Genomic DNA, 13170 nt, shown 5'->3' on the forward strand with positions numbered 1-13170 from the left:
AAATCAAGAAAACCGCATTACATTCAGGTGCAAAGTTCTGAAACAATGGTGTTGAAAATTCTATACGCTGAAGTAGAAAATATAACGCATCGATTCTGGTTTTACTTTGTGCGCTCAAGAGAGCTGGAAAACTTTTATTACATTCTGTAGACTTTTCCGAGGCATTTGACCTCATTCTTCACTGCTAATTACGATGATATTGATCCTTATAAATATAACAATTGACATTGATTACTAAAAGTAAATAATAATCAATGCGTAAAACTCCATGTTCCCAATAATATATTTAACATGTAAATAAATGAAGATTACAGGCCTCCCCGCCGCATGGGATTATCCGAGCGGTCTAAGGCGCTGCAGTCATGGACTGTGCGGCTGGTCCCGGCGGAGGTTCGAGTCCTCCCTGGGGCATGATGGGTGTGTGTGTTTGTCCTTATGATAATTTAGGTTAAGTAGTGTGTAAGCTTAGGGACTGATGACCTTAGCAGTTAAGTCCCATAAGATTTCACACACATTTTTTTTGAACAGGCCTTCCTCCTATTTCTTCCTCTGTCTCGATTTTTCTCAGCTTAGTTTATTTAAACTTAACTAAAGCTGAAACTTCATAATATCAAAAATTCAAAGATTAACTATTAAACGCACAGTTCATATGAATATAGCTCATTTGCGATTGATCTTTAGTTTGCATTATAACTGATATTATGACGTATTGGCGCTACCTCAGAACAATTTTGGAATATATCGTCTTTTCTCGAACAATGTTTATGGAAATGAGCGTTTGGTGTCATTGGGTGGGAGGCCCCTTGCGGTGCAGGTTCGGCCGCCTTGGTGCAGGTCTTATTACATTCGACGTCACATTGGACGACCTGCGCACCGGACGGGGATGTAAATGAATTTAAGTGACTTTCACCTTTTCGTTGTTCTTTTGTGAGATGACTTTAGGAGGAAACGCGGACACTGAAAGTGAACACTCTGCACCACATCTTACATCAAATTACATTTTCCGTGTTTGTTCTATTTTCAAACAATGAAACGAAAGAAGACAGCGTATCTTCAGATTCGTATGGGCACAAGTAGACTCGTGACTAATGTAGCAGGGGCCGACTCTTACCATCACATGAGGCATCTAGACTACCGTAACACTACGTTTTTAAGGTTATCGCCACTTTTCTGTACCCAAAAGTTCAAACGTATTCAAAATTTACCTTTTACCCAAAGTTATCATTGTCGCAATTTAAACAAAACCGTTTCTTGTCTCAAAATATACATATTAATTTCAGCGTAATTTTTCAGCCTTTTTTTAACACTAAATCACATATCTCATAATACTGGACATACTTCTGCAAAATGTGATGTTTTTCTCATCAGTCACCGTATCATAGATTCTTTTAGAAACAGCGTCATTACAGACAGAAACAAATGTCACCGTGGCACATGCATCAGGCCCCAGCATAGTATGTTCTGAAAATTTCTTTAACTGTGGTGTTTCTCCATTCGTTTGTGATTCTCCACATTTCATTACTAACAATGAGATTTTGCAGAAAGCAAGCAGGCGTTTTGTCAACACTGCGAGTCTATTTCTCGATAACTTTTCCATATTAGTGTTTCATTGACTTCGGTTTTAAGACTAGAGAAAATGAAACGGGCCTATGCACTTTGTCAAAATGCAATTTTGATGGTCATCACTTAGTTTGGAAGGCTGCATTGCGCTTCATTTGAAAATAATTCTGTAGTGAATGAGCTACAATGGTATTTGTCCATTTGTAGCCGAGGGGATGTATTCAGATTTCAACTATTTATGCGAATGCTGGCCGCAGTTCATTTGGTCAACCACTTTATGAATTTTTTTTTTCCAAAATGAGCTGATTACGTCACCAACTAGACGCCACACTTTTTAATCGTGTTCCGCTGATTATAGGCACAATGCATCACAACATTCCCTCAACTTCAACAGTCACAGTGCTGACGCTTCGTCGCTTCTGAACGGATGGTAAGTGACGTGTACTTTCGGGGAATCCCCCTGGTCGGAAGCTACCCGGAGTTCGTCCCATTCGAAAGAGAACTCAAACTCCAAGACAGAAGTATTGCCAACATTACAAAGCCTCGAGGAAGCTCAGGTGTTAATCCTTTTATAAATCTATTTAAAAGCATTTTCGTATCTATTTTAGTAATTTTTCCACATTTTTAAAGGGAGTGATACCATAAATAACATTTTATCAACGATATTAGTTTCAGTTGTCATGTATAAGAGAGCCAGAAAATTTAACTGACATACATTTTTGTCTGTTAGTGATGAAACGGAGTGGAATGTAGAATGATGATTACATGCGGATGCAGTAACGTCTCCAGTGCTAAGCGCACCCGTGGCCAGCTCGAGGAACCTGCAGCAATAACGGATGAATTACCGCTCCATAAATGACCATTATAAGTTCACGCTGCCGCGGGTGACCCCTTTCGGCGAAGGATAGTTTCCATCTTCAAACAGATGGATCGTCGTTGAATAAATGTGTTAGAGAACTTACAGCTTCCAGCGCAAGAAAAATGTGACAAAGAGTTACTAAGAAAAAGTGGTAAATGAATCATTTTTGTGGGTGACGTGACGTTTATTTCGTCAAAAATTCTTCATTCCGATACAGTTTGCCGTGTGATATGCCAGCATGTTACTCAAATAAAATAGAGCCTCAGTGGAGCCATGACATCTTTTATTTGATCCTTGAGAACTGTGGGCCAGTATTAGAAGAAAACTTTTATTTCAACTGTTGAAAGTGAGGCGGGGACTTCTGCTTCGGCAATGAAGTTTGAAAACTGTTCAGTTAAACAGTCAATATGGAGTGAAGCTAAAGTCCTTTATGACTAGTTTAGTGCGTTGCTCTCATCATTGCGGATTGCCTTTAATTTGTCGCCTACTTTGGAACAGGCATATATGGTGTGTTATTTGGGCATGATATTCCAGTCCTACTTAACAATATTGGCAATCAGCAAGTTTCTCTTTTTGTAGATCATGTTGATGTTGACTGTCACTAGTCACGTGTAGCACCATAAACAGTTGCAACGTTTTAAATTCTAAAATTTTACCGAAGAAACTCTACCGAGAAAATGTAGAGAACTGGCATTTGCAGCTGACTGCAGAACAATTGTTCTGGCGCCAGTTCGCTTAAGACAAGAGAAATTAAGGCTCGTACATAGGCATGTAGCCAGTCGTTTTACCTTCGCTCCATTTGCACGTAAAAACAGGAAACGGAATGAGTAGTAGTGGTGTGAGGTGCCTTCAGCCACGCACAGTATGGTAGCTTGCAGAGTATGTGCGTAGATGTAAATGTAGATGAAGCAAAAACAGGTGTTAGCAGAGTTTAACACACCCAATATTAATCTGCGACTCAGTCATTACTTGCTCATTTTACGGTTCCTTCCCGGATTTAATCAACGATTTATTGGAGCAGTGAAGTAAGAGAATAGCGCCGGTACAGCCGACTGGAATCGCCCGTCGAAAGTGATGTGGACTCCGCAGTCGAAACTCTGAAATTTGTAATTGGCGTTTCACTCCGTAGCACAATATTAATACGCTCCGCAACAGTCGAATTCATCCTGCGCTACCACTGCTAAATGAAATCCGTTTCACGCATTGCCAATATAATCCCTTATTCAACGTTATGAGCTGCTCATTCCATGTCCTAAATACCAATGAATCGTCTGATGGCCTGCCTTATAGCTATTCAAACGAATCACGCGTGTAATAGGTTCATTGCTTCGGCTGCCATGTTTATTACCCACAGACTCTGAAAGCGACACGTGTATATATGGGCTATAGCTGTAAAACGTCAAAACTGTATGAAATCGTGGTGTCCGTTATCTTACTCTACTCTCATATAATTGCACTTCCCTCCTGGACAACCAAGGACCACGTGAAAATTTCAAATCCTTCTCATTTGGTCTTTTTTCCCTCCAATATATCTTTATCTTTTCATTTTTTTAGAGCGTTATCATTTTCCTGTTGAAACTACATCGTTCTGCTGCAGCTTCCGATCTTATGTTGTGTATTCATAAACCTTTCTTAATTTTTCGGGTCTAGCTTGTTGTTCCTTTTCCCTGAAGTACTCCAAGATATGTTCTGTCATTCATTCTGTATAAATGTCCAACGAATATCAGTCTTCTTTCACTTATTGATTCTATAATTTGATACAATTTATCATTACTTATTGATTTTCAGAGTCTTTCCTTCATATTAGACCTAAAATATTCCTCATGATTCTTTTTCTGTCATTATATTTATTTATTCATTTATCATCAGTCGTCTGACTGGTTTGATGCGGACCATCGCGATTTCTTCGCATCTGCCAACCTCTTCGTATCAGAGTAGCAATTACACTCAAAGTACACAATTATAATTGGTGTATACTATCTGATAAAAAGCATCTTGATGCCTGTTATTGGACATGTTTTCACCCATTGCCTTTAAGACATCTTGAACTCTACTGGGAAAACACTCAAAGATGTGTGCAGTTATTGTGGAGAAATGGCCGACCATTCTTCGTCAATAGCCGAAACCAGAGATAGTATTGGTGTTGGACGCTCCGATCTGGACTTAACTCGACTCTCTAATTCATTCCAAAGATGTTCCATTGGATTCAAGTCGGGACTTTTGGCAGGAGAGCCCATTTAAAGAACTTTATTGTTCACAAACCACTGGTACATGGACGCTACATCTACATCTACATGACTACTCTGCAATTCACATTTAAGTGCTTGGCAGAGGGTTCATCGAACCACAATCATACTATCTCTCTACTATTCCACTCCCGAACAGCGAGCGGGAAAAACGAACACCTAAACCTTTCTGTTCGAGCTCTGATTTCTCTTATTTTATTTTGATGATCATTCCTACCTATGTAGGTTGGGCTCAACAAAATATTTTCGCATTCGGAAGAGAAAATTGGTGACTGAAATTTCGTAAAAAGGTCTCGCCGCGACGAAAAACGTCATTGCTGTAATGACTTCCATCCCAACTCGTGTATCATATGTGCCACACTCTCTCGCCTATAACGTGATAATACAAAACGAGCTGCCCTTTTTTGCACCCTTTCGATGTCCTCCGTCAATCCCACCTGGTAAGGATCCCACACCGCGCAGCAATATTCTAACAGAGGACGAACGAGTGTAGTGTAAGCTGTCTCTTTAGTGGACTTGTTGCATCTTCTAAGTGTCCTGCCAATGAAACGCAACCTTTGGCTCGCCTTCCCGACAATATTATCTATGACGCTGATTTATGAATGGGTGCATTTTCATGCTGACATGATCATCGCCTCTCAACTGTTCCTCTAATGTAAGCAGTACTGAATGCTGTAAAATTAGTTCGTATCTTTCCACATTGAGACCTTTCTTAAGCACGATAAGATGACCACACTCTGATTACGAAAAACACTTCCACACCGCATGAACATCTCCTTCGTACTATTATGCTGGCACTAAGAATGATGGCAGATAAAGTTCTTCAAGCATCTGCTAAGCCCAAACACTTCCACCGGACTGCCACAGTCTGTAGAGTGACTCATCACTCGAAATCTCACCGTTTACAGTCATCCACGGTACAGTGCCGTCGCTCTTTACACCACCTGAAGCGTACCTGAGCACTGAATACAGAAAGGCGTGGCTTATTGGGGACTGATCGACCTTGTATCCCATTCTTTTTAAGTCCCTACGCATAGTCATCACGCTACTTGTACTACTAATACCACTGTGGAACTGACGAGTGATTGTCCATGTGGCCTACCTGGTCTGAATTTAGTTGTGGGTGTTCGTTGGCGTTTCCAGTTCACAGTCGCATCACCAACAGCTTTAGAAGGGTCGAAATGTCCCTGTTTGATATATTACTCAGATGATATAAAATAACTAATCCACGTTCGAAGTCTCAGGGGTACTGTTGTCGCTTCTCCACTGGCAACACTTCACTCTCTGTCTCCTTTTATACTGGCGGGTCCCAGGCACTTGACATCAAGCTGTCAAATCCATATTACGTAGTAGTGTCCGGATGTTTATGATCAGATATTGTATTTTCTCATCGATGTCTTCCGCTATATTTTTTCCCTTTATCACTCCCTCTAGTGCTGTGGAATCTATTCGCCAACACATGTCCTGTCATCTTGTCCCTTCTTGCAATTGGGGTTTTCCAGACATTCATTTCGTCACTAGGTTTGCGAAAGCCTTAGCGCTAAACATATCAAACCATGTTTCTGTAGCTATACATGTCAGTTTTATTCTTTTCTTTCCCAGATTCCGCACAGTCCATTGTTCGATTTCATAAAATTCTACGCTCCACGCGTATATTATCAGACATTGCTGTCTCAGATTAACGCTTACATCTGATGTTAATAGGCTTCTGTTGTTGAGGAATGTTTTGTTTGCTTTTCTGTTTCTTATGTACCTGCTGCTTCGCCCCTCATGTAGAAAATATCCACATCCATACCTGTTCCTGTACTGCAGCGTGAAGTGCACAGCAGTGGGTACCCTAATCGATAGAATATATTAACTATTTCTCCATGACCAGTCGTGTGCCAATAGCAAATAATGTTTCGTTATAGGACTCTAAATGCTGTCTTTTATCAGAGCATAGGTGTGAAAGGCCGAGTCATAAAAGTTTGCGTTCTCGCTTCGCACGCCCTGGTTCCCGGGTTCGATTCCCGGCGGGGTCAGGGATTTCCTCTGCCTTGTGATGGCTGGGTGCTGTGTGATGTCCTTAGGTTAGTTAGGTTTAAGTAGTTCTAAGTTCTAGGGGACTGATGACCATAAATGTTAAGTCCCATAGTGCTCAGAGCCATTTGAACCATTTTCATAAATGTTATTTTCAGATTTCACATTCAAAATCTACTTTTGTGCTCTATACATGTGTGACAGCCATTTCAGTTCGTATACTTAGTTATAGCCTACATTGTCTAACAATATTCCTTTATATACGGAATACTTACTCGACAAACCATTCCCTTTGTAAGCACATCACAGTTTCTCGGCACTCCATATAATTCTTAGGTGAAATTTTGGTTATTAATCATAGTATTCGGATGGTAATCTTTGGTAATGAAAGTAGTGTCCTGACCAGTAACCCACGCACCTGCCACACGTCTGAGAACACATCACTGCCTGCTTCACAAAATAGGTTTCCAAATACGCCTCTAATTTGTGCACTGGCTCTCTTGCATCTCCTATTGCAAACACTCCGTAGTCTGTAGCTTAGTAATTATTCACCATCACACCAGTTCGCCCATGTCAACTTGGCTCAACAAACTGCAAAACAATGAGTTCATCCTGGAATTTTTCAGGTGTTCTAACAATTGTGTGGCATCTTCCATCTCCCCTGTCTTCATCCGTTCGGCACTTAATACACCCAACTTCCTTGAAAATCAGTTTTAGCTATGCAATTTTTCTATAACCCTAATTTTTTCCGTTACTGTTCCTTTCCTTGGCGGTTTCGCTGTTTCTGGTTGTAGTTCCAGGAGTTCTACAAATCAACCCCTCGTTCAAACGATTCAGATTTCTTTTACTTAGATTTTACGCTCGCTACCTTATATAACCGATTACGCGCTAGTGCTGCAATTGACGAGTGCAACCGACTCTACGGAATAGCGCGTGCAGACTTTGCTGCTAGTTCACCTCTCGTTAGGAGCGTCTGAATTGTAGGTCGTGCTGGACAACGGAGCCCTGTGAACTCCGCCCTTTGACATTTGCATCCAGTGAAATTTGCACTGCGCGGCCTCTCCCTCGGGTATGGGTATGTCTGTGTGCATTGTTCTTATCATAAGTTAGTTTAAGAAGCGTGTAAGTCTAGGAAGCGATAACCTCAGCAGATTGGTCCCTTAGGAATTCACACACATTTGAATATTTTTGAAATCTGTACCCAGAAAAGGTCGAGGAAAATCCAATAATTCCCCCTGTCCAAACTCCACAATTTTCTCGGCCGGTAGAATAGCCCAAGGCTTTTACGTGATGAAGAGGACTGGAGGTTCTGAAACAAAAACTATGGTTCCAAAATTTTTACAATTGGAACTGATCGTAATTTATGTTATTTCCTGTACGACACTGTTGAGAATTTTTTGCGGCCGACTCTTCAGAAACTACAATGGAAAACGTACAAACCAATTTTCAAACACGAAGATTAAAAAGCATTTCTCTTCTAATTTGGAAACCATACTTCCAAATAAATGTAAAATAAAATATGGTCCACACTCACGAATACAATACATATAATGTACGTATGGCGCGTTGTCATGTTAGCTGAAAGTCCGTGATTACGCACGAAGATAGATTACATATGGTATACATACCTTCTCCTCCCATTCCTAGCGCTCTATGAACGCGTCCTCTTTGTGAGTTTAAAACATGGAAATAGTTTTCTTTTATATCTCGGCTTATCATTGTCACTATAGGCAAGTATAAGATATATGAGCGTTATAAAACTGTACATTAAGTTAGACATTCTTCAAAAGGACAGACTATGCATCATAGAATAACTTACGTAATAACATACAATCTTTTAAAGCGACAATACTTAACACGATTTTTTATATTACGACAGATTTTTACTTCGTTTATCGTATGGCAGCTACGACAAAGTATGGATCATAAAAGAATGAATTCCACTATTTAAATGGTAAAACCACCAGAAGTACTACAACATGCGTGTATAAGACAGCATATCGTAGAACATTCTGTCGACCACCGATAGGGTTGTTCGGTTGGTTTGGGGGAAGAGACCAAACTGCGAGGTCATCGATCTCATCGGATTAGGGAAGGACGGGGAAGCAAGTCGGCCATGCCCTTTCAAAGGAACCATCCCGGCATTTGCCTGAAGCGACTTAGGGAAAACACAGAAAACCTAAATCAGGATGGCCGGATGCAGGTCGTTTACAGGTGATGCTCAACGTCCGGCTGCAGGATGTTTACATCACTGGTCACTTGCACGGCAGCGTCGACGCAGCACGGACAGGTAGGCGCAATTCTCAGTGGGTGCGTACGGAGCGCTGATTACTCTCGGTGTGCAGGTAGGTCGTGACTCAATCAGAGTACTTTCTGCAAATGCTGAGCACAAATCTTTTTGTGGGCACAACTTTCAGAGCAGTGGGCGTAGTTCTTGTACATCCTTCCGAGCTGTGTGGATGCCGCCATGCAAATGACCAGGAACGTAAACAACCTGCTGCTGAAAGAACAGCATCAACAATGGTCGACATAACCTTCAATTCTATGCTCTCTTACTTAGGCATATTTCACTAGTTCTAGTTGTTTGAACGTTTAAATCTCGTTTTTCTAATTAAAAGCATTCTTTTTATGTAAGTTATTTCATGATGCATGCTCAGTTCTTTTAAAACCTATCTTCCTTAATACGCAATTTCATAATGCTAATATATTTTCCACGTGGCAATAATGACAAGGATATGCGAAGTAATAGCCACAAACAAAATTGCGTTCATGTTTTGAAGTCACGTATGGGCGCAGGTATGTAATGGTAGGAGTGGGATGAAAAGCTATCTACCGCTTATGTCACCTACACATAGATTCATTCTGACCTTTTAAGTGGTATGACAACTCAGCTTATGTACTTTACTTGTGCAATGTCCTTACCCACGTCTATTGACCACATCTGCCGCTTATTGTAGGATGTGAGGTCCGCCAGTTACGCAAAAACACCATTTTTTCCCAGTACCCAAACATGTTTCAGCACCACTGTGTCATCATCAGTGGATGGACAAAATTATGTGGATGTTTAGTTCAAACAATACCTTTTTCTTTTGTCAATACTTTTACATTTGGTGTGTATGATTTTTCCGGATCGCTTGTGTAATATTTACTACAGGTAGCTTGACATCTGCAGCCAAACGATGTTGATGGAAAAATTTTGCTGGGAGTGAACCTATCATCTACAATATAATTTAGTTTGTCGCGATATTTGGCGCCTATAATCGTTTTTACCTAAGTTTTCGTGAACAAGCCCTTTTATTCTGCTCATCATGGTGAGTTGTCGTGATGCACACGTAAATAAAACTCGTATTTTCCACAAACAAGGTCGTAAAAGTACTTTCCACGTCTCCAAAAGTACTGGAGAAGAAACGGTGTTTTTGTATAACTGGTGGACCTCACATCCTACAGTTTCAACTGCAAACACGGTCAACACAGGGAGCTGGAAATCCAAGTCATGAATATTACGCTTATTTTAAAATAAGATTCGTCAAACAGAAGACATACGATTTTCAAATTCAGTGTTTCTAAAAAATGGTTCAAATGGCTCTGAACATTATGAGACTTAATTTCTGAGGTCGTCAGTTCCCTAGAACTTAGAACTACCTAAACCTAACTAACCTGAGGACATCACACACATCCATGCCCGAGACAGGATTCGAACCTGCGACCGTAGCGGTCGAGCGGCTCCAGATTGTAGCGCCTAGAGCCACTCGGCGACCCCGGCCGGCCAGTGCTTCTCATAAATAGAAGTTTTGTGACTGCAGCCGACAGAAAAAAATTATAATTCCTTCCGATCATAAAAAGTTTGTAATTACAGTTGGCAGTTCTACTAGTCGGCAAGCTACATAGTTGGAACATGGTGAAGAGGAGGGCTTTGCTAGACTTCTTCTGGGCACAAATATCACTGGGTTCAGTTCACAGGACGTTCATGACAATTTTTGGCGAGTGACACTTCTCTGAAGACGGAATGTCCATGTCACCTCAGGTAGTTTTTTTGCTTTCACGTTAGTTGGGTTCGCCAACACACAACCGAACTGTCACAATCCAGCTTAAAATAGACGTCGACTGAAGATGGGTAAACCAGCCTGAGACTGGTAGAGGTAAAATAAAAAATTGTGAAAAAGTGACTTTTCATAATTACTCCACTTTTTCAACATTAGTTCCTAGTAACGTATGTGGTACACAAGATCACGCTCTGCCACACTGCTAGACGAGCAACAAATTCCTAACGTGCCTGTGTGCTACCTGCTAAATAAGACTTGAGCTGTCCTCTCACCGGACGTGAAAATGCGCGTGGTAGAGGAGCTTGTGACGTCACAGCGTTGAATTTCACGTTTCAGAGGAAAAAAGTGAAGAAGCTGGCACGTCAGCTCTCTGCCTCGTGGAGAGTAACGTGGCCAATTAGAGCTGCGACATCGTTTTTACGTCGTAAGCAGGACTTAAGAACCGCCATATTGTACTGCATTAAACTTCTTACTTGATGGGTTTTCTTTAGCGTAGAGCACGTGGTACGATTATAAGCTTTTCAGAGCATCGGCAAATTGGACATCTCTCATAAACGCGTCGTCCAGCAACGATTTGCTATAACAAAATGACAGGTAGTTAAAGGTAGTTATTGGAAGTTAAACGCTTCCTGTATTTGATATTTTTAGTGGTATGACTTTAACGCTGTGAAACTATACCGTTTCGATGGTACGGCACTCTGGTAAAATATGTATGTTTAATATCTGATAACGAAATTTATAGGTACAGTAATTTGACAGGTCCACGGAGGTCCACAAGCGATTTTGAAACCATAGCGTAATTTTTTTTTTCGAATTTGTCTTCTAAAAGATTCTTCATGTTTCTCAATGATTTAACGGAAGTGTTACCTACACCGAAGTGACCGAGTGGTTCTAGGCGCTTTAGTCTGGAACCGCGCGAACGCTACGGTCGCAGGTTCGAATCCTGCCTGGATGTGTGTGATGTCCTTAGGTTGGTTAGGTTTATGTAGTTCTAAGTTCTAGGGGACTGATGACCTAAGATGTTAAGTCCCATAGTGCTCAGAGCCATTTTTGTTACCTACATTAGTCGTTGTTATTTACGAAAAATAATATATTTGCCGCAGTTCTTGTTGCAAACGCTAATGACCAGAAAGCTTAATGTGATATTTTTGTCTTGCCAGCAAATTTCTTTTCAGTGAAGGTTAGAGGCTTAAAAAACCTCCTGTTCTATTCTAATGAAACTGCGAAACGAATCTCGATCTTGAAATCTACGTTACCTCAGAGCGATGGTAGTCATTGCACATCGAGCTTATGGGTACTATGCATGCACAAGCTCACATTAGACCCTATAATTATACTCTGTTTAAAAGCGAAATGGGAGAATATTCAACGAAGTTGATGAATGACTTCCACTAGTATGGAGCTAAAACCATTTTACAGCGAGATACAGTATTCCTGTGTCAGCAACTCATTGATCAAGCCGTCGGCGAGTCCAGAATCTTCGCCGCGATTTTCTTCGCACTTCTTCGACAATCGCTAACAGAGTTAACGCTGCTATTTTACAAGCGTCTATTTTCGTAAAGAAACTGTGTGATTTGCGTGCTGAATGTAGTCGGAACTGCCGCAGGACAGCTCTGCGGTCGCAAATAACGATGAGGAGCACGTAATGTTTCGTGAGATGCAACGTGTCGTTGCCGAGCGTGCAGCAAACACGACGGACGCCACGTGTGTGGTGAGAAACACGTTCCCTGTGAGAACGGCTTTAACACAGAAAGAGCGCCACGATACGTAGAAACGTCTCCCTGCAGATGTTTGACACAGGTGTTCGAAGATGCTGATGATTCTTCCGGGCTGTATGGGCATGGTCGAAGAAACTTTACGGTTTCTGATGTTTTGACCAGATCTGCACTGGACATCTTCGAAGGTTCTCCCGCTGACTCTCAGTCTTGCCGGCTGACGTGTTGGACTTTTTTATTGTTATTTAATGCCACCGCACCCCAAATGCTCAGGGTGCGGGGGCGGTGTCAGCGGTACATGCAGCCCACCCTTCGACCAACTGACAATAAAAATGAAATGATACGAAAAAGAATCAAGAAATGAGTAGGGGAGGTACGTATACTGAATTTACAACTTTTTAGAGGAGAAATATACGAGTAAAATAGGTTTTATACAAGAAATGTTACCTTTTGCACTGTTAGTTAAAACAGTTATAATAAAAGGTAAAATGAAACACAATAAGAGTAGGTTTGGAAACAAATTTGATGCGTACACACTGATATTTAAAACAAGCACTTTTCTGTGGGAAAGAACCGGAAGGACATGCCCTGGGTTAGGGAGTCTGTTGTTGAATGGGGAAAGGTTGGTCGGCGAGAAAGGAATGGGGTGGTATAAGGATGGAGGACTAATGTGTAGCAGCTACAGGGTAACAGTGGCTCCTGGGACAGAAGAAGGGGTGAATTAGAGG

This window comes from Schistocerca gregaria, chromosome 1, assembly GCF_023897955.1.
Source record: "Schistocerca gregaria isolate iqSchGreg1 chromosome 1, iqSchGreg1.2, whole genome shotgun sequence".
In the NCBI taxonomy this organism is placed as follows: Eukaryota; Metazoa; Arthropoda; class Insecta; order Orthoptera; family Acrididae; genus Schistocerca; species Schistocerca gregaria.